The sequence below is a fragment of the Mesoplodon densirostris genome, chromosome 17 (assembly GCF_025265405.1).
Source record: "Mesoplodon densirostris isolate mMesDen1 chromosome 17, mMesDen1 primary haplotype, whole genome shotgun sequence".
In the NCBI taxonomy this organism is placed as follows: Eukaryota; Metazoa; Chordata; class Mammalia; order Artiodactyla; family Ziphiidae; genus Mesoplodon; species Mesoplodon densirostris.
Window position 1 is genome coordinate 40,420,028 of NC_082677.1, and position 21,167 is coordinate 40,441,194.

General features: G+C 35.0%; 1 protein-coding gene and 1 pseudogene across 1 annotated transcript in view; one reads left to right on the top strand and one right to left on the bottom strand.

The window, feature by feature from the left end:
* PCDH9 (protocadherin 9) overlaps positions 1-21,167 on the bottom strand; it is a 989,662-nt gene that overhangs the window by 755,331 nt on the left and 213,164 nt on the right. The gene's annotated exons all lie outside the window — the stretch shown is intronic.
* The window catches only part of LOC132477773 (TSSK6-activating co-chaperone protein-like), a 64,440-nt pseudogene continuing 54,719 nt past the window's right edge, over positions 11,447-21,167 (top strand).

Here is a 21,167-nt window from a genome sequence, read left to right on the forward strand (position 1 = left end):
TCTAGAACTTTAATTTGCTTGGTCAAAAAAAAAAAAAAAAAAGGGGGGGGGATATCCTCAAACTTTTCCCTCAGAATATCCTCTCTGTTGCTCTGCTAACCTAGAGTCTGGATTTCCTTTGAAAAAAATCACTGCTTTTATCTCAGTGCTACCAGGTACCATAATTGTATCTACTCAGCTTCCTTCCCCATTTCCTTTAACAAAGTTCTGAGTTATAAGCACCCTACCCAAAATATCCATTCCCACCTCTCCCACACACATAACCAACCCTCCAGCAGGTGACCTATTTCTGTACCACAAGCAGCCAACTTCTTTAAACATCTCTTGTGAAGAAGCGGCTCAATTAATTTTGAACTGTGTTTTTGATCTTACCTCTCTCCTGCTTCTTGCAGCTTTCCTCTAAGAATGCTGTATTCTCCCTCCTGAAATCCATTGCCTCCATCCACAGTTAATTTACTTGTAGATGTTTTAAACCATCGTTTGTTGTCAAAGATCTCTTTTGAGCCTAGTTTCTCTTCAAATAGCAGTCCCATCTCTCCTTCCCTTAGTTAGTACATTTCTCGAATTAACTGGCTAGCTTTATGTTCTTTTTACTATAAGATAACCATTGCCTCCTACCTTACATTGAATTTATAATTGTCAATTCCTAAAATCAATTAGTGGTCTTACAAAATGAGCTTTGGTCTCCGTCAAGTTCATTTGATATCACTGAAGTATTTAACAATGGGACACTCTTTATTTGTTGAGATTTTCTTCTAGAGTTTCCATGGCATTATTCACTTCTGGCTTTTCATTTACAACTTTTTTCTGCTTTCTACATGGGCACTTCCTTTGTGAATAACCCCTTAAATGTTATTTGGATTTGGTCTTCACTCTCTTGCATTCTCTCTCCCCATATTCTCCTTGGACAAGCATATTGGTCTCCATGGCTCTACTGTTATCTAAACATAGGCATCTGTCAAAACTGCAGATATTTGGGTTGATATTAAAAATATAACCTGAATTTTAAGATTAGAATATAGATACATAAGAATATTCAACAATTTAGAAAAATCATACTCTGTTATTCCTTTCTTTCTATTGCTTCCCCTCTTTACTTCTGATATTTGGTTAATGGTATCACCAGACACCCCATTACTCAACTTAGAAATCATGAAATCTTATTTGAATTATCCTTCTCTGTTTCTATGTCTTTCCACAACTCATTTCTAATCTACTTTTCTCACCACCATCACAATTACAGATGCATAGGACAGATTAAATACATTGATCAGACTCAAGAAGCTTAAAAACTTTGATGGTTCTGTTAAAAGGGCTCAGTCTACATCTGCTATTCAGATCCTTTACATTCTGGTCCCAAACTCTTCTTCTATTCTCTATTCCTGCATAATTGTTCCTTTTATTCCACCCAAGCAGAATGAATCTCTATTTCATCTCTGCTCCCATGGCACATTGGTCATGCCAGTACTTACAGGTCTCCACTCCTGTTTTATTACATTCTTACCACGTCTCTTCTAGTTAGAACTTCCTGAAAGCAGCAGCCATATCATTCATCTCTGTGATTCTCACACCAGCCCAGCTCCAGGTAAGTATTTTTGACTCCAGAAATGTTTTGAAAAATAATTTCAGTAATTAAAATCATTCTGATATTTACAAGAACATGCTGCCTCTGGATGATGTTAATTCAATAGCAAAACATTCTTTAGTGTAGTTTTAATTTTATTAAAAAAGTGCATGCCTTTTCTTCAGAAGAATTCTAAGAATGTTCTTGAGCATCGGCATGACTTCTTACAATACGCCCCATGCTATTAAGTGAAAAGTCTGAATATTTCTCCATGGTAGAGATAAAGAAAATAAGACACATAGAGGTTAAGTTACTTATCATTGTCACAAAGCCAGTGGGTGACACAGTAAGGATTAAAAACACTTACTTTGAATTCCCATTCATTAACATATACACTCCATGAAGCATTCATTCAACAGTAGCTTCCCACCTCTTTATGAGGACAAATGAGATAATGTCTGTAAGACAATTTAAACTACTCAGGAAAAGCAAACTATATACTTTGAGATGAATTTGATAAATTGGATTCACAAATAAGTAGATTGGCTCAGAGCCTCGATGAGAGGAAGTTATTGTGTCATTTCCCCAATCATCTTGCCAATTTACCTCAAGCTTTACAATCCTACAAGTCTTCTATAGAGCTCAGCAAATGAACTTCCTGAAAATGAGTTTTGGTCTCAACTCAGGAAATTGTATTTGTACTTTCCCCATATTCTCTCCAATAATTCACTGACCCATTACACCACCGCATCTACTATACATCCAAACCAGAATACAAGCACATTTGACTTGTTTCATGGTTAATATTTTAGCAGTAATCTCATATAACAATATTGATTTGATATAAAAGCATTTTCTCTTTCATATTATTACATTTATGTGTAGGTTCCACATGATAATTCACTGTATAAGCCTCCAAGAGCCTACTTTTTGCACAGCAGTCTTTTTCAGTAATAGCACCTACTACATAGGACCCAAGGGCACCCATTAAGTGCTCAATGATATTTTCTACAAGACATTTTTTTGTCCTCTGAGAGCATTTCTAGCACTCTCAGAAGGGCAATACAATCAGTGCAACCTCCAATAGTTCTGAATTTAACAATGTGAATGCTATTGAAATAGCCATAGTATACAAAGAAGAAGCTGCTGATACTGGGCAAATGTGAATCAAGAGTGAGCCAGACAAAGCTGGCCATGTCCTGTCTTCCTCTGTTTAGAAAAATAAAATGATTTCATTTAGGGAAGAACCGTGATATGTTAGACAGAAATAGAGTAGAATTCAATTTGATTTCATAAACAAAACCTGCTCCAAGAAAAGTGGCTCTGTATAAACCAAAAATGCAATTTAAACAACACAATACATTTTAGATATCTGTATGTTCATTCGGCTTTACTATAAATGAGGTTTCACTTTAAGTGAATTATACTGTCACTTTTGGGAATCTAAATAAATCTTGCCCTCTAAGAAATTTACAGACATTGATATTCCCTTACAGTATAAAATATTCCTGTTTACAAAGATAAGGCAGATGGGTACCAGCAGATGGGCATCATGAGGGGAAAAGGAGAGGTGCCCACCTGTTACTGTGCATGTGCCCATGATCCCAGGTTTACTGAGGAAATGGTTCTATTTTTACATTTTTTGTTTCAATTCTGAAGGGGGATTATGAAGGATAAATCACAGTTAAAACATTTTTACTGTATTCGTATTTTTAGAACTTAAATTTATCCCAAATGTAAAATAATGCCTGTCTTCAACAACTTCTCACAGAACAAGAATTACAAAATCTTCAGGAATTTAAGAAAATTCTTGCTTTGAACAGTCTATGAGTAATTAAAACTATAGTGCATATGAGTTTATCAGTAGTGAAGTAGGGACAGAAATGTTAAAAGTTTTTGCTGTGCACAGAGAAAATTACAAATCCAGTAATCTCAAACTGATACTCCAGAAAGTACATATTAATTTAGAAGTAATGGTGTAGGTGAGAGAAAATTACAACTTCAAAGACCCACAGATACACAACTCAGCTGGATTTAAGAACATTTTAACCTAGACATATTTACATACCTTCATTTGATTAGTAGTAATCCAACTCTTTACTGTTACTGTTTATTTTTTATTTTACCAAATTTTGTTTGATTTGAAGCAATTCACCTATCACTAACATGCAATATGTTTGTGTGTCACCATTCTGTAGACATTGCCTTGTGATAGTCAAAATGACTAACAAATCCATTCAGCAAACATGGACTAATTGCTAATTATGTGCAAACTATGTTTGAAAAAACAAAAGTTATGTTGATAAATAACACCTACGGGGTTTCAAATGAACCTGCAATTTAGTTAGAAAAAGAGTTATAAATGGGTAAAATTAATTAAAAATGAGAGATTCATATTACATTTCAAGAGGAGCATAAATAAACAAAATATGTGGCATGACAATAAACGAGATGGCCAAATAATGAGTTACTTAATAAACTGAACATATTCTCACATGAGATTCCCTAGTGAATCGATAAACTAGGAGTCACCTTATCTCAGTAGTAGCAAATATATGTCCCCTCACTTGGCCTCCCTGATTAATTGGGGGTGGCTTTCAGAAGTGTTATTTTCTTGAGCCACAACCACATTTAGTTACAGTGATTACTCTGATTGGTTAGCACTGTACCTATGAGTACAAGGAGGGAAGAGATAGTATTCACAGTATGATTTGTCATCTCTCTCCTAGACCCCTCCTTCTTTTCATTCTCCATATGTTTTCAAGCTCCATACACAGTCTTCCAAACACCTCAGCGCTCTCTCATCCCTTACTTCGGCATTGTAATGCTCCCTGTTCTAGTCTCTCTGCCTCTAAACTCAATAACGCATCCTGATAACTAAATTTTCTTTCTGAAATTTAAATATGAGCATGTCACCCCCTCCCCCTAAATTGAAACCGTTATAAAGTTTGAACTTCACTTATTTGGCAAATAAGAACATTCCTGATCTCATGACTTCACAAATATCTAGTCTCATGACAACCATCCTCACCTGCCTTGTCTGTTTCTCACTTTTCCCTTACATAGTCCTAAGCTGAGTACTGTTCCTTGAACCGCCCCATTATTCAGGACATATGTTTTCTCCTCTTCTTGAAATGCCCTCCCTCACAAAGTTCACATGAGAATCTTCTCTTTTTCAAAATGTCAGTTCAAATAATTGCCTGTGAGGCTTTTCCCAACACCTTCTTTCAGGCAGTAGGTCCTTTCTTTTTGCTATCTATATATTTCTATTGTAATGTTTGCTTTTTGTGGCTCTCCCACAAGATTGTAAGGTCATGAGGGGAAGGCTCATGTATTCTTTCATTGGTGTCTTCCTAGGGCCAGAACATCATGATGGCCAGGGGATGTATTCAGTGAATGCTTCAGGAGAAGAAGAATAACTCAAGCTATGGTAGACAGTGGACATGTTAGAGAAGACACAGATATCTGGAGGGCAGAGATGAAGCTTCGGCAGAATCCTGGAAGGAACAGAGCAGAACTTCAGAGACAGCAAAGGGGAGTACCAGGCGCACTCCAGGGACAGAGGTCAAACTGTTTTGCCTACATGACAGACAGTTAATTGGGAAAGAAGAGTGCCTGGATGGGTATGGTAGCTGGATCAGGTGGCTTTTGTCTAATAATTTTCTTTATTGGACACACTCTCTCAGTCATCTGCAAACTATGAATTCTTTAGCTATGAATCCATTTTCTAAGTTTGAGTGAAAATATTTTTTATCAGTTTTCTGCAAATAAGACTATATATTTTATAGTTCAGAATGCACATGTACAAAGTTATGTTTTTAGTCTCTGTGTGTAGCGTATGTTTCTTTTTTCTAAAAATCAAGTACTGCTCATAGGCAGAATCCATCTGTAAAAAAAAATACAGAAAAAAAACAACAACAAAGCTTTTATTTTGTTGTGTGATACTCACTTATCCTAGTTTGACTATGTTATGTCATGTGTGACTAATGTCAATGCATCCAGCCACCTGCCTTCTCCCCACCAGCCACACAAGCTGCAGTTAAATAGGAGTGAAGTACATTGACAGACAAAATTATTTTTGGATTCACTGCTCAAGTAAAGCTTTGTTGAATCCATAGCAACCTAAGCAATACCTATATCTGTCTGGATTACTAAGGAGGCAAAATATGGATCAGGAGGCTTGAACCCCTGAAAAAGTATCCCCACACTGGGAGCTGAAATGCAGATATTCCTTTCTTCCCAAACTGATTGCAAACCAAAGACAAAAATTGGGAACAGACTATCCATCAAGAAAGCAGCTGGAAAAATAAAAACAGTAAAATATGTATTTGGCATGTTGCTTTTATATACTAGCCAAATCCCCACAGGGAAAAATGCCATGTAGATTTCAGTCAATAAACAAATATCTGACAAGAGGTCAAATAAATCAATCCAGCTTGTTATAATATATCATATACAGAGTAATGGGAATAGAATCATCATAATAACTCCAGTAACAATGTGTTTGGTTTTAAGTGGATTGTGTATCTGTCGTCTACTAACCTGAATCATATGGGAGTTTGGAAAATTTTTATTTGGTGTATGAAATGCTTTGAGCCCACAAAATATGAATATGTGAGATTTCTATCTTCAGTTAAAACACCAGTTAAAGGGGCTTCCCTGGTGGCGCAGTGGCTGAGAGTCCGCCTGCCGATGCAGGGGACACGGGTTCGTGCTCCGGTCCGGGAAGATCCCACATGCCGCGGAGAGGCTGGGCCCGTGAGCCATGGCCGCTGAGCCTGCGCGTCCGGAGCCTGTGCTCCGCAACGGGAGAGGCCACAACAGTGAGAGGCCGGCGTACCCCCCCCCACAAAAAAAAAACACCAGTGAAAATAAATAGAAGAAAACTGAGGTAAAACTAGGGAATTCAAACAAAGTATACAATTAAGTGTGAATGTCTTCATTATATAAATATCTGCACATTATAATTTGGCATTTCTATTATCTTTTTTTCCCCTTTGCCTACATGAAGTAAAAGAAACCTATTCCTTTATCAAAGTTTGTCTCCCTTTCCATTTCTTGTCATTCAATGTGCAATTCATTCTTATGTTACCCAGTGCAGACCTAGTCAAGCTTCAAACTCAAGATGCTAAGTGACAACTGCTTAAGTTATATTGCTATACTGCACAACCACTAGCATACAAGGAAGAATATTTTGCTCTACCTATAAGCCCTCTTTAGAAGATTAAGTGGATTTCTGCAGGAACCACTCAGAGTTTTATTTCTCTCACCTAGCACAGTGCCTGAGTACCAGACACTCAATAAATGTTTAATAAATGAATGTAACAGGAAAAAAGGAATCATTAAATACTTGAGTGCATACTTAGTGACAAGTAGTATAGCTTTATTTTATTCAAGTACCCATAAAAGTTTTTGATACTAGAAAAGTGTCATTGAAATAAATCACATTTTCTCCTTTTATATCACTGGGTTTAAAAATTTTACATGCTACGATGAATGTACTAAAGGATGTGGAGGTGGCACTTTTTACACTAATTATGATGCCATTTTCAAAGGTAAATTTTTTTCTCTTTCTTTCAATATACATGCATGAAATATATCCCTTGATTTTTGTTAGTATTCACCAATTGGAAGGTTAGAAAAAATATTTATGAATTAATTAATTTGTATCTATTATGGTCTCAAAATGGAAGATTTCTTCATTTCATGAAAATGCTCCAGCCTCCAAGTGCTAGGATGGACAAGGAGGTCTCTAGTTAGGGACCTGAGTCAAAGCCTAGGAAGACTAAGGTATTCCACCCCAAGCCCTCCCCCTCCATGGTGAAAAGCATGTAAAATAACTTTGCTAACTTTCTCCTCAGCCAGGAAATATGCATGGCTTCTGTGAACACCTGTTTAACTCAACCTGCTACACTGAGCATTGTAAATAACCAAAATGTGGTTTCTTTACTTTCTTGCAGGAAACAGTATCTTACTCTTCCAGTGTTAAGTCACATTTAATAAAGATGAATCTTTCCAACAATTCAACACCCTCAGCTCTTTTAAAAACAAGGAGACAGACTTTTCTGAGATATTCTTTAAATTTACAAACCGTGGTGTTCTTTCCATTAGTGATAGAAAAGAGTATTGCTTGTCAATCAGACATCAAAGGCTCCTCTCCTAGGTTGAGGCTTCAGGAAAGGGGGTGCAATTATTGTTGAAAGGGAAATGGATTATTTAAAATCAGCTGCTTCAGTGCCCTGATACTGACAGGGTCTGCAGGTGTACAGAGTTTGCCTATTGATACAAATTGAATCTGAAAATAGCAATTTATTTCAAATCAAGCCAATCACTGCAATGCAGTTTTCTCTTTCCACTCTTATTTCCAACCAACCACTCTTAACGAATTTGCAACTTCTGTTTTACAGTGAACATTTCTGTTTTAGGAAGGGGATTGGGGAAGCTCTCATGGAAAGCCTTTCTTTTAGCCTTTTTAACTTTGAGACTTTATTTTAGAAGAAGGTTTGTTTATAGTTGTACTACTTAATCTAAGCAAAAATGATCAACACCTGTTCCAAATTGGTACTCCCCTCCCACACTCCTTTTTCTCTTCTCCACCAACTGCCATTTGCCTTCCATTACCCATAAAAAAGCAATCACATTAGCATCCTTTGTAACACAATTTCAAAACTTCAAAGGCACGCCAGAAATTCTAGAGTAAACTGCATCTTCTATATGCCAACATAATCAACTTCCAGGAAATGGGAAAGAACATAAAATAAAGACATATTTGAAGAGAATCTTTTGATTTTAAAAGTTACTTGAAGTGACACTTAACAGCCAAGTCAAGAATTTGAAACAAGTAAATGAAAGATAGTTTGCCTGAGGTGAAGCAAACAGACCAAAGAACTCTCAATTTGATCAAAGACTGGACAACTAAATGGACCCTCTCAAAGATCTGAATCAACACATATCTCTGGCATTTTGCCAGGCTTTCCAAAGCTCCTGGATGGAGAAAGACTCACAGTGGCTAAGCACAGGTTGTTGTCATGGCTACAAGCAGCCAACAGATAAAGAAAGTAGCTTAAGGAAAAGGCAGTTGGGAAACACTTAAAAGAAAAACAGGCTGGACTGGAACAAATGCATACTTAAGTGATTTTTTTAGGCAAAGACTATATTCTTTATATAGACTCAGAAGAATATAAACAAAGGAAATAAATTATATCAATAAAAGACCAGACTATATTTTAAGGATATCCCATTTTATGAGGGTTTCTATCTGGAGGAGAAAAAAGAAAAAAAAAAAAAAGCAAGAGGAAGATGAGGAGGAAGAGAAGTGATGGGGATAACAGTAGCTCTGGTTACCAAAATTGTTTTCTTGGCCCTTCAAAAAACAAAGCCTGCATGCAACTGTCAGTCCATGTACTACTCTAATTTCTTTATCAAGAAGCCAACCGAATGAGAAATTGTATTTTACCTTCAAATCAGTGTATTTTAATGTAAATGGATGATGGGAAAACATTGAATCTTTTAGATCAAACGATACAGAACTTTATAGTCTGGTGAAAACTAGTTAACTTTAGCAAAGATTGACCAAAAACAGATGATTAACTATTAAAGAGCAAAAGTTTCTGTTAGAATTAGCTAACTCTCACCATACTCAATGGCCATTGGTCATAATTTCCATGTTTAGGAGTGCAACACTCTATGGGCAACTGTGCACTGGAGCTGTTAAAACCTGTTAAAATTTCAGGACTTTTGTGATCCAGTTACTAAACACAGTCATTGTTAAAAAATAATATATAAGAACTTATGATTTAGTAAATTATATTAAAATCATAGCTTTACCAACTTTTACTCTTGTCAATGATCTCAAAGTTGTTCCATCTATTGCAAGTGTATGGTACAGATAGTATGTAATGCACGGTATGTGCATCCCTTTTCAACTCCATGCTCTGTGATATCATGTTGGTAGCTTGAAGGACTCACACCATAGAAATTACCAAATATGCAGGGCTTGATTTAGTGCTTTGTTGATTATCTAAACTTGAGAGTGATGGAGAAAATATTAATACAGAATAAACTTAAAATGTGTCATATCTGTAGCCATTACTTGCACATAGTAGAAGAAAATGATGAAATGCTCTTCCAACATTTGAAAGCTACTACCTGATTAAACAAATAAATGCTTACATTGTTGATGAATGAGTGAAGTTCTGAAATATGTCTTACTTCTCTTTTACTTCTGTTTTGCCTATTAACATAAATGAAAATATCAGAAAGGTTCATGTCAGAAGTATACTCATTTGTCATTTGCCAGTTAAATGAAAATATTCTGTAAGAATCATTTGGTTATATGAAATTTAGCATGAAGTATGTTATTTGTAAATTGTGAGCTATTCATTCTTTATATCAGTAAAATATGTAATAAACGTGTGTCTGTGTGAGTATGTGTGTGTGTACACATGCTAGGGAAGAAGTTATTGTTTACTATGGTACTGTATTCTAAATTTCTCTTCTAAATGGACATGTGAAAATGGTTTAGTATGTTTTATCTTAACTCTTCTGTGAAAAACCAAGCCATGTGTTATAGGACACTACTAGAATATTGGACAAATATAATGAAAAATCAAAACCAAGTCATTTCAAATATAATTCATGAGATGACCAAGAAAAACTAATATGAATGTTTCCTTACTCTTCATTAAGTATTCAAAAATCTCTATTTCTATTGATGGAAGCTCCTTTGTTTCATTTTTCTCTCTAGACCGCAGGAGCACATTCAACAGTACATAATTATGATCTTGCCATTGACATCAAAAATTAAAATATTCTCTTTGGAAAAAAATCACATCGGAGCATGAAATTAATATCGATTTACTTAATTCCCACTTGTTGAATTCCACTATGTGCTAAGTTAAAAGCAATTCCATTTTTGATGGGCTTCCCTGGTGGCGCAGTGGTTGAGAGTCCGCCTGCCGATACAGGGGACTCGGGTTCGTGCCCCGGTCTGGGAAGATCCCACATGCCGCGGAGCGGCTAGGCCCATGAGCCATGGCCGCTGAGCCTGTGCGTCCGGAGCCTGTGTTCCGCAACGGGAGAGGCCACAACAGTGAGAGGCCCGTGTACCGCAAAAAAAAAAAAAAAGAAGCGATTCCATTTTTGAAACAGTAAACTGAATATTACTAGGGCAAGGTGGGAAGGAGTGGTTACAAAGGCTTGAGGGAACTTTTGTTGATGTTTGAGATGTCCACTATTTTTACTGTGGTAATGGTTTCGCAGGTATACCCACATTTCAAAACTTACCAATTTACTTTTTTTTTTTTTTTTTTGCGATACGCGGCCCTCTCACTGCTGTGGCCTCTCCCGTTGCGGAGCACAGGCTCCGGATGCGCAGGCTCAGCGGCCATGGCTCACTGGTCGAGCCGCTCCGCGGCATATGGGATCTTCCCGGACTGGGGCACGAGCCCGAGTCTCCTGCATCGGCAGGTGGACTCTCAACCACTGTGCCACCAGGGAAGCCCCCCAAGTTACATTTTAAACATGTGCATCTTATTCCCTGTCAGTCTTACCTCAATAAATCCATTTTGGATTTTTCTAGAAAGGTAGGTTAAAGAATATATATATATATATGTGTGTGCTTTTACTACATATATTTATATATAATAGTATAATATAATATAATGCTATAATATTATATAATACTATGTAATACTATAGTATTATACTATATAGCAATAGTGTTACCACTGTTTAGCTGATTTTGTGCCTATGTTTTATCTTTTGTGCTATGTTCTTTTAAAAAAGCAAAAAATGACTGCGCATGTGTATCAACTACAAGGGTGGGTGCTGGGATTGAGGCTTTCAATTAACACTGCAGGCACCACACATGTTGGTGTTCAGATGGAGCAGCATTCTAGTCATCCTACTAATAGAAGAGCCAAAGAGGGAGGTAATGCTGTGCCTCTTTGTCAAGACAAACCTTCCTGCAGCGTTATTAATCTTCAAGCAAGATCCCCACTAGCTACTTTCCTGAAAATCCCAACAACAAAGCTGCCCTCGGGAATTGACCACAAGCCAAGGAATACCTAGAACTCCTAGAATGTATGTATGCCAGTCTCCAGCTTCAGACCCAGCTTGCCCAACCGCAGATGGCTATTTTGGAAAATTTACAAGCACCCATGACACAACTGTCTCCTGGGAGAGAAAGCGAGAACTCTTCTCTCCCAGGTTTATCTCGTAATCTGTGGTTAAATCACCTCTTCAATTCAGTAAATGAATTGTGGAAAAAAAAAAGTAACAAACATTTTATGATAAACAATTATTAGGTATTTTAAAGTAAGAAAAACACTATATGCATAGAATGAGTTCTTTTTTTTTTTTTTACACAGCAATACCTATTTATTTACATATTATCTATAGTTGCCTTTGCACTAGAATAGAACTGAGTAGTTGAGACAGATTATTTCTCCTGCAAAGCTTGAAATATTTACTATCTGGCTTTTTACAGAAAATGTTTGTCATCCTATGAGCTAGATCAAGAAATAGGATACTATCAGCATTAAAAAAAGCTCCCTTGTCCCCTCTCCCAGTTATAACACCCTCCCTAACCACTTTCCTGACTTCTAACGCCATAAATTACCTTTGTCTTTTTAAAAATCTCTATAGACATGGAATTGTACTTTTTTTTTTTTTGGTAACTGGCTTCTTTCATTCAATATCATATTTATAAGATTCTTCCATGTTGCCACAGGTAGAAGAACTTCATTTTCATTTCTGTAGATTATTCATAGAATGTGTACCTGAAGCAAAATGATGAAACAGGTGAATTTGTTCTTGATACTCACTCCCATTTTTCCTCAATTACACGTGTTCTTTTGTTTTGTTTTGTTTTCATTTCCACTCCCAGATAATTTCCATTTTTCTCCCTTACCTCAAACAGTCCCTCAATTCTCTCCCAGTACTTTTGAGCACTGCTAAGGATTAATGTGCTAGCTGGTTGCATTTAAATAAGCAAAACACTATATACATAGAATGAATTCATTTTTAAAGTGAGAAATTTAGAGAAAAATATAAAGATGTTTAACTGTTAAAGTTAGTTAACCTAAGACTTATGAGACTACAAGTTTTAAACTTTCCTTTCTTATACTTTCATTCTTAATATGTCTTTCTTCTAAATATTTTAATAATACCTGTTACTTCTCTACATTGAAAAATATGTCATTTTAATACCTATTTACAATACACACACTTTGACACCTTAGAATAAATGACACCTTAATTTTGATGGATTACCTATAAATTTAAATAAGGGCTAGACAAATTTTGACATCTTCAAACAGTTTTATTCTTTCTTAACTTAAAGGTTGACTGTTAGAGTTGAATTAATCAGAAAGATAATTCTGGCAAAATCATGTTGGCCTGAAATCAAATTAGCTTATAAAAATAGCTTATATGAATTCTGTAATTTTAAACAAGTCTGTTAATATATTTTTATCAATTTCTTGATTTATTCAATAAATATTTTGACTTAAACACTGATTATGCAAAAATGAATGAAAAAGTGATCTGCTGTCATGGAACTCATAATATCAAGGCAAGACAGATGAAATTATAATTTTGATAAAATACTTTAAAAACCGTTGACATTTTTTCTTATCAGGAAAGAAGAGCAGAAAGAGAGGAGAATATATCTTCCTCCAATTTGTCCTGAGATGAAATTTATATGTAAAAAGCTGTGCAAAGTTAGAATCATGAGAAAAATATAATGACTTCTTAAAAACAATGTTAATACTGTCTTTTGTAAAATTTCACTCTTTCTAATTATGTAATTCTTGAAAATATCCTATGTAGACTCTCGTGGAAGCCTGTCCTCAACCATAAAGAATTATCTACTTTTTCCAAGATCTGCTGTCTTTCCACCCCTTCTAAAAAGTGCTTCAGTGGTTAAGCTCTTCATTCAAAAGCTAATATATCCCTATGTTTCCTACAAAGCAGCTTCCTTTACTGGCATAATTCCCCGCCTGTGTTTTAAGAGTCTTGACTAAGTTGTTTTGCCTTTTAGTTTACAATGTGCTTTTGAATGATCAATATGCATTATGTAACCATGCTTATTCGTTGTTTTTTTCCAACCAGGAAAACACATTGCAATTCTGGTGAGAACATTTAAGCATAAATAATACTAATCACCTAGTGCAACCTCTCATTACTCTCCATTTTTCAACTCCCAAACTCAAAGATTTCAGTTTGGTTTTCTATAATTATTTTTTCATTCTTTCCAGGTAACTTTCTCAGTTTAATAAATAATATTTGGAATCCCTTTATCTTCCTGTCAAGATCATTGTAAAAATGACAGAGGCCTTGAGACACTCACAACTTCACAATTTTTGAGCCAGCCACTTTTCTTGCTGGCTTAGTGAGCCCATTATCAGAAAAAGACTGCATGTTGTCTTGCATGAGTAAAAGAAGAAATGTCCCAGGTGTACCCTGCATTGGACCTATAGCTTTAGACCAATAGCAAAACATCTTCCATGAGCACAAATAAGCAAAGTGGAAGACAGTAAATTGTTCCCATAATTCAGACTGCTTAGAAGAGCCTCTAAGACCCAGCACTCTTTCACAGAGTAGGTAATTTCAACTGAGATTGAGTATACTTCTGCCAGAATCCAGGTGCCTTCTCCCTGAAATACTCTTTATGAAAAGATTAGTTTTCTCTTCATACCTCCTTAGAGCCTTTACCCTGCCGGTTGAGAGTCTCTCCCTCTATATGTTAAAGTTTACCTCCACTCTTCTCCCATTGCTAATTAAGGGTTACCTGATGACTTTTAGGAAGAAAAATTACAATTTTTTGACAATACAATAAAAAGTAGCAGATATAAGAAAGTCTAATACATCCACAACTCCTAAAGTAAGTTTATTTATTTAGTATTTAAACAAGTCACTCACAGTAATCTATTCAAACTACTAGTAACACTGATACAGCAAACTTAGACTAACTAGCCCTAAAATTACATGCTATGTTTTCATAGTTGACATTTTGAGAGTAAAATAAAGAAAAAGAATTACTGCTTCACACTGACTTTGTATTCAAAGCATAAATGAGTGAAAAAATGGAACCATTTATAAAGCTTTGAGAGAGCTGTAATGTTGTCTCTTTATTTATTTTTTTTTCAGCCATAAACTACTTTGAAAGCAGGTGTTAAGAAAAGAACCGATAATGAAAACACAGTGTAATCTAAAGCTGGAAACATCCATATTTTTGTAATGAGCAAACAGATAAAAAACAAGTTATTTCAAATAATTCAAATATATGTATATATAATGAAGTTAAAAATTATCCATATTTTCTGCAACTTACAATAATAATTTCTTCCAGAACTTTTAACTCTTTTCTTACCTGTAAAATCCAATCCAAGTAACACTTGTGCCCTCCAAAATATCTTGTTATTCTATGTTTAAAATATAATTTTATAAAATATTGCATTTTTCATTGAGTATTTATAGATCCCTTTTCCATTATTTATGTCTGAAATATTTGCCTTGCTAGGGTACTTGATGGAGAATTAACAATATTTGTATTGTTTTTTTATTTATTATTACAGAGTTAAGAGTAGCTACCAATGGAAACTACACTTTTCAATGAGACAGAGCCCTTCTGGTCTTACTAAGACTTCATATGATTTTGTAGAAACTTGCCAATGAAAAATAGAGGAAAAAATAATTTCAAAACAAATGTTCACAAAAGTTTTAATAAGAGGAACAATTCTACAGAGAGCACAGGTACACTTGTACTGGCAAGAATTTTGCAATTAGCCATTGGGCTTCCAGTGGAAGTTATTAGAAAAGTCAGCAATCATAGACTAGATGTGAAAGCAATTGCTAATTTTTTTTTAATTAAAACATCAGCTTTAATAAGAAACATTTAAGAGGACAATATTTTCAATTTAGAGAAGTATAATATAGTTTGTATTTATGTAAAAATTCTGTTGAATATTAAAAAAGAAATGGTCTCCTTTGTCCTAAGGTTTATACGTAAACCCAGAATGTTATTACATGTTATTGACACAGTTTGAATGAGACTCATTAAAAGACTACTTGGACAAATGTCTGTGTTATTTTTTAGTTTGAGTTAAAAATAAACTGTGAAAGCATGAGTACCATTAGCTATATTGTATAAAGGGCACAACATTTAAGAAGATAGTTTTTAATACGTATATGAGGATTGATGCTGTTCCAGGCAAGTTGCTGAGTAACAATTTGAAGAGCTTGCCTCCTAAGTACAGCAATCTGTTTTGAAGCAATGTTTTGAAACAGTCAGAATCATTTATTAGTTGTGGATCTATCAGAATGGCTTTTGTAGTTTGCAAAATCTGAGTGTCTGAATTCTAACATTGGCCCATGTTTTTAGTCTGTTTGCTAAGTTTCCGTCTAAATTGTTAAAAAAAAAAAAAAAATTACATAGGTCTGAGGAAACCCTTGGAATACAAGCTGAATACCCTACCCTGACTTTTGGTCCGCATTTTTTTTTTTTTTTTTTTTTTGCCATTCCTTCAACATAAATGTGCAGATAAGGAGGATATAATAGCCACCTTCATACCAATGAGAATTACTCTCTTTTTCTTGTTATTCTTTAATATAAAATAGTACATCTATCTTTTTACTGGATTTTGAAGCAGGATAATGAAATATTTTCCATGTTAGAGTTGTGGGTGACTGCAATGAAAAGTTAATGTTCATATATATGAGAGCACCAGGTAAGCAATGAAAAGGTAATAATGAAGGGGGAAAAAAGGAACTAACCCAATGTTCAGGAAGTGTTTTTTCAAAGATACAGAGGGGCTGAGTTCATCTGTCACAGATGACATACTAAGGACTGAAGGAAAAAAATTGAATATTAATAGGAAAAAATGCTCTTATCCAATCTCTGAGAAGACAGATGTTGGAAGGGTGTGCTAATGAGGGTATGTTGATTTAAAGAATGTCTTTCTGCCTGGAACAAGGGTGTGAAGCCATGATAATCAGTGCTGTGACAGGTATCTTATGATCTTTAAAGGAGGACAAGAGAATTTTGAAAATTCTACCCTTCACAAATGCTATATTCACATCACTGAGTCACTGGTCCCTGAAACTGCCTACCTCTCTGATATCTGTGATATGAAATTATTAAATGTCTTTATTGCTTAAGGAATATTTGATTGAGTCTTCTTATACTGGAAATCATTCCCAGACAGTCTGTGAAGCAAGACATTCAGTATCTTTTGAACACTTAATGTGCATTTCAATTCAGTGTTGATAAACAAAACAATAAATGAGACATCTATTTACTGAAGACAGCAAGGATTAGGAAGAAATTCAGACTCAAATTATTTTATAAGAAAATCACCGTTACAACTTACAAAATTGAAAAGGATGGTGTTTTATTTTAATTTTCATAAATAAAATGGACAGCAATATACTCATATATTTTATACTATTTGAACTGTGAACAATAGCATACATATATAATAATCTAAGGCCAGTTCATTACATTTTCAATACATTCATCCTGCCTATGACATTCATACCAAAATCTTCATTATTGGTGAAGTGGGATTTTACTAATGATCTTCCAGCTTGTTTTGTTAAAGAAAAACAAAAACACAAACTAATGGACACTGTAAAATACATATCTGTGCTCTACCTGTGTTATCCTGGGCCCAGGAAACTACATGGTGGAACCAACTCTGAAGGAATAAATATAGTAAACATTTTTTTTTCTGAAAAATATACTGTGACATTGTTTAGGTCTAAATTTTTCATGCTAGATTGTTCTTCCATTTCTTAAAATTTTATCTGTTCTGAACAATTTAAACTGTTCAAAGTATAATTTAATGCACGTAAGTTCAGAGATATCTCACTGCTGAAAGTTTAGTCTATTTGTTTTACTATCTTAGTCAATCCTAGAATAATATTTCATTCCTACAGAAAAGAATTACATCCTAGAGTCTGTCATACAGAGTGAAGTAAGTCAGAAAGAGAAAGACAAATACTGTATGCTAACACATATATATGGAACTTAAGAAAAAAATGTCATGAAGAACCTATGGGTAAAACAGGAATAAAGACACAGACCTACTTGAGAATGGACTTGAGGATATGGGGAGGGGGAAGGGTAAGCTGTGACAAAGCGACAGAGAGGCATGGACATATATACACTACCAAACGTAAGGTAGATAGATAGTGGGAAGCAGCCACATAGCACAGGGAGATCAGCTCGGTGCTTTGTGACCGCCTGGAGGGGTGGGATAGGAAGGGTGGAAGAGAGTGAGACGCATAGAGGGAAGGGATGTGAGAATAGATGTATATATATGACTGATTCACTTTGTTATGATTACATAATGAATATAGTGGTCTTGAAATATTGTGCTCTGTTTGTTGTGTGTACACGTATACACATATGCATATATGTATATTCATGTATCTGTACAGGCATACCTTGTTATTACATAATGCTTAAAGAGAAGAAAATGCTGGTTCAATAATTATCAAATAATTGTTAATTTCTTCATGGCATTTTTGAAGTTCAAAGCTGAAACATTTGCTCAGTTGTTTCACAATTAGATTTCACACCAGAGGTATGCCACAGGATGCAGTGGCAGGCAGGTATGTACAGTCCAAAGTGTGCAAGTCACGTAGAGGGCATGTGTCTCTTTCCAAAATGTCCTATCAAGGTTTATTCTTATATGGATGTGCTAGACATAACATTTACTTGTATATATATATACATTGTACATTAATAGATATAATCCCTACTTCAATTATTCTATTGTATTTACTCAGAATTCCCTTAATGGCTGAATTATGTTCATAGAGTTAATACACAGTTTCTAATTTCTTAAGCGAACACCTGCAGCTGTCCATTACAACATTATGCTTCTCTTAACTTTTGAACCTTTTAAAACTAAACTCAGAAATTGGACTTCAACAAAAATGAAGACTGCTTCAAATACATAAATATGTAAGTATAATTATATAATTTAAACTATATGTTGAAATTATATTATGAAAATTAAATTATATATTAATTTTTGATTTGTTAGGGAAAAAATGGATGATAATTATGAGAAGGCACCTAAGGTAAATTTGAACATGGATTAATTAACTTTGCTTTGAATCAAGAAATCTCCCCACCAAATTTGTCTCCACAACAATCTCAAAAGACTGAAGAGGAAAACATATATCGGAGCAAACGTATCATTACTTCCACAGCACTACTTACAGCCAGGTTACCAAGGATGAGAACTGTTTTCCTATCTGTTCATAAAATAATACAAATATTTAGAAATTTAGCACATAATCCAACATTTGTTCTTGGTTGATTTTCTCATCTACTTAAAATTATCTGACCACACTCTGATTTTAACCTTGAAAAGTTATAGATATAAATCGTTAAAACTGTTCCAAACAATAAAATGTTAAAATAAGACAAAAAAGAACAACTCTTATATATTTTCGAAGCTCTGATAGGTTTTCTCTTTTCAAAGTGGTTACTCATGTCATTGTCAGAAATTGGAACAGCACAGGAGCATTTTAGGAGAGTCACTGTCTGTTCTAAATCTAAAAAGGAAAAACATAAAATGCCACATCTCACAATAAACAAAATGTATTCAGACACAACTGTAAGGAGGAATATTTTGGAGGGGAATAAATGTGCCTTTCACAAAAATGTTGTAGGTACTGTGAGATTGGTTTTGCCCCACTGTTTCATATTTTATCTGTATTTATAAGCTAAAGTACAATTCACCAAATCAAGTTTCCAGCCATTCAAATCTCTATTCCTACATAAAGTTGTAAACCCACTAATCTCTCAGCCTTTTGATAAGTCAACACTGTAATCAATAGCATGTTGCCTTTAGGTCTCAAGGACATCCTTTGATTAATACCAGCTTTCCAAGAGAAACATATGAAAATCATATTACTGCAACTGCATCAGACTGTCATGAAACTTTGGGAAACTGAGACATTCAAGGGAAATGTGAAAATGAACAGTAGTAGATAAATGTCAATTTCAGAGGTTTGGACATTTTGTTATATTTAAATTAAAGGTGATGCTATTTTGATTCCTTCCTGCTCTAAACATGTTGCTTTTCCCTTTTAGGAGATTCTGATAAAATATGTGATCATCCCTTGCCAACATTTTCAATTCCTCTTCTGTGCAGACAGCAGGGTTTATATGATAAAATTTTAATGACCATGGACCTGCATAACAATGTGAGGCACTGGCACATTTTCAATAAGGCTATGCATTTGTCAAGACTGGCATTGGGTGGAATTCTCTAAGTGGAAGCCATCATGGCTTAAAAAGCAGGCTTAGTAGTCATAGAAGCTGCTCCGGAGAAAGTGTCATTATCATGCAGCAGTCGTGGGATGAAATGGGGATTTATGAATCATGGCCAAGGAAACTAAATTATGGGTTGTAAATTAAAACAGGGGTTTAACATATACCTGACACTAGGCTGGAGGGTCTAGTTTTCAGATTACCCCACAGACTTAGTTAAAAGCAGCTTTAGAGTATCCCTCAATCCCTGATACATTCCCTTCATCTTTCCACAAAATCCTACACTATTTTCTGGTTACAGTGTCATAAGGGGGAAAAATCTAAAGCAACTCAGGAGAGGTTTTGGATTTCTTTTTAACTTCTTTTCAACTCCAGGTTAAGTAGTGTTGGAACTGGGGGAAAAATGCTCACTTTATTAATGTTAAATCATGAAGTTATGGTACTTGCTTGGTTTTCACAGAAATGGTTTTGGGGCTTGGCTTCTTGATTCATATATGTATCCTCAACCCTGAGCCTGGGGATATTTACACTTTTGTAGGTTTACTGTAGGTATTCTATGAACAGATAGAAAAATCCACTATACATTTTAGATTTTAAAAATGTTATTTAAAGATTTGTTGTTGTTCTTCATAACTATGGCCATCTTTATGAACTGTTATGATCCCAAGTATAAACACAAAATCTGAAGGCTTGATTCCAAATCTGAATGTACCACCTTACAGAAATGATCAGGTGTCTGTTGAGTACACAATGTTATTCTTGCTTTGTTGTATAAATCTGATACTAGAAGAGTTCTTTCTGTGAGAACTATATTGCAGCTTTCACATGACAGAAATATTTTGAAAGTTCTCCTCTGGCACCAAGCATACTGTCACAGAGCATAGAAATGAGAGATGGAAACTCTCAGATGGGTCATGGTTCAGGACTGTTCCATTTCATAAATGAAAATGTATTACTGCTATTCTTCAGTATCTTAGAAACATAAAATTAATTGGACCTTCTTCTAGTAAAAAAGACCAGTTTGAGAATGTAGGGGCAGAGTTTATTTACCCCCATAAACCTTAAGTCTTGGCCAATGGAGAAATGTCTTTCTGAGCAATAAGAATATCAGAATATTGGCATACAGAGTGATTTTTTTTTAGTAATAAAAATAGTGAAAAGGCTACTGTAATGGAAATGAAAAGATGGTGGTGGTGAGAGGGCTGGAGGAGACTGTAAATATTAGAATATGATTGTGAGATAGTACAGTAAGGAAAATAATTCCCAGAAGCTTAACATTAAGGTATAAATAACAGTTCATATGGAAAT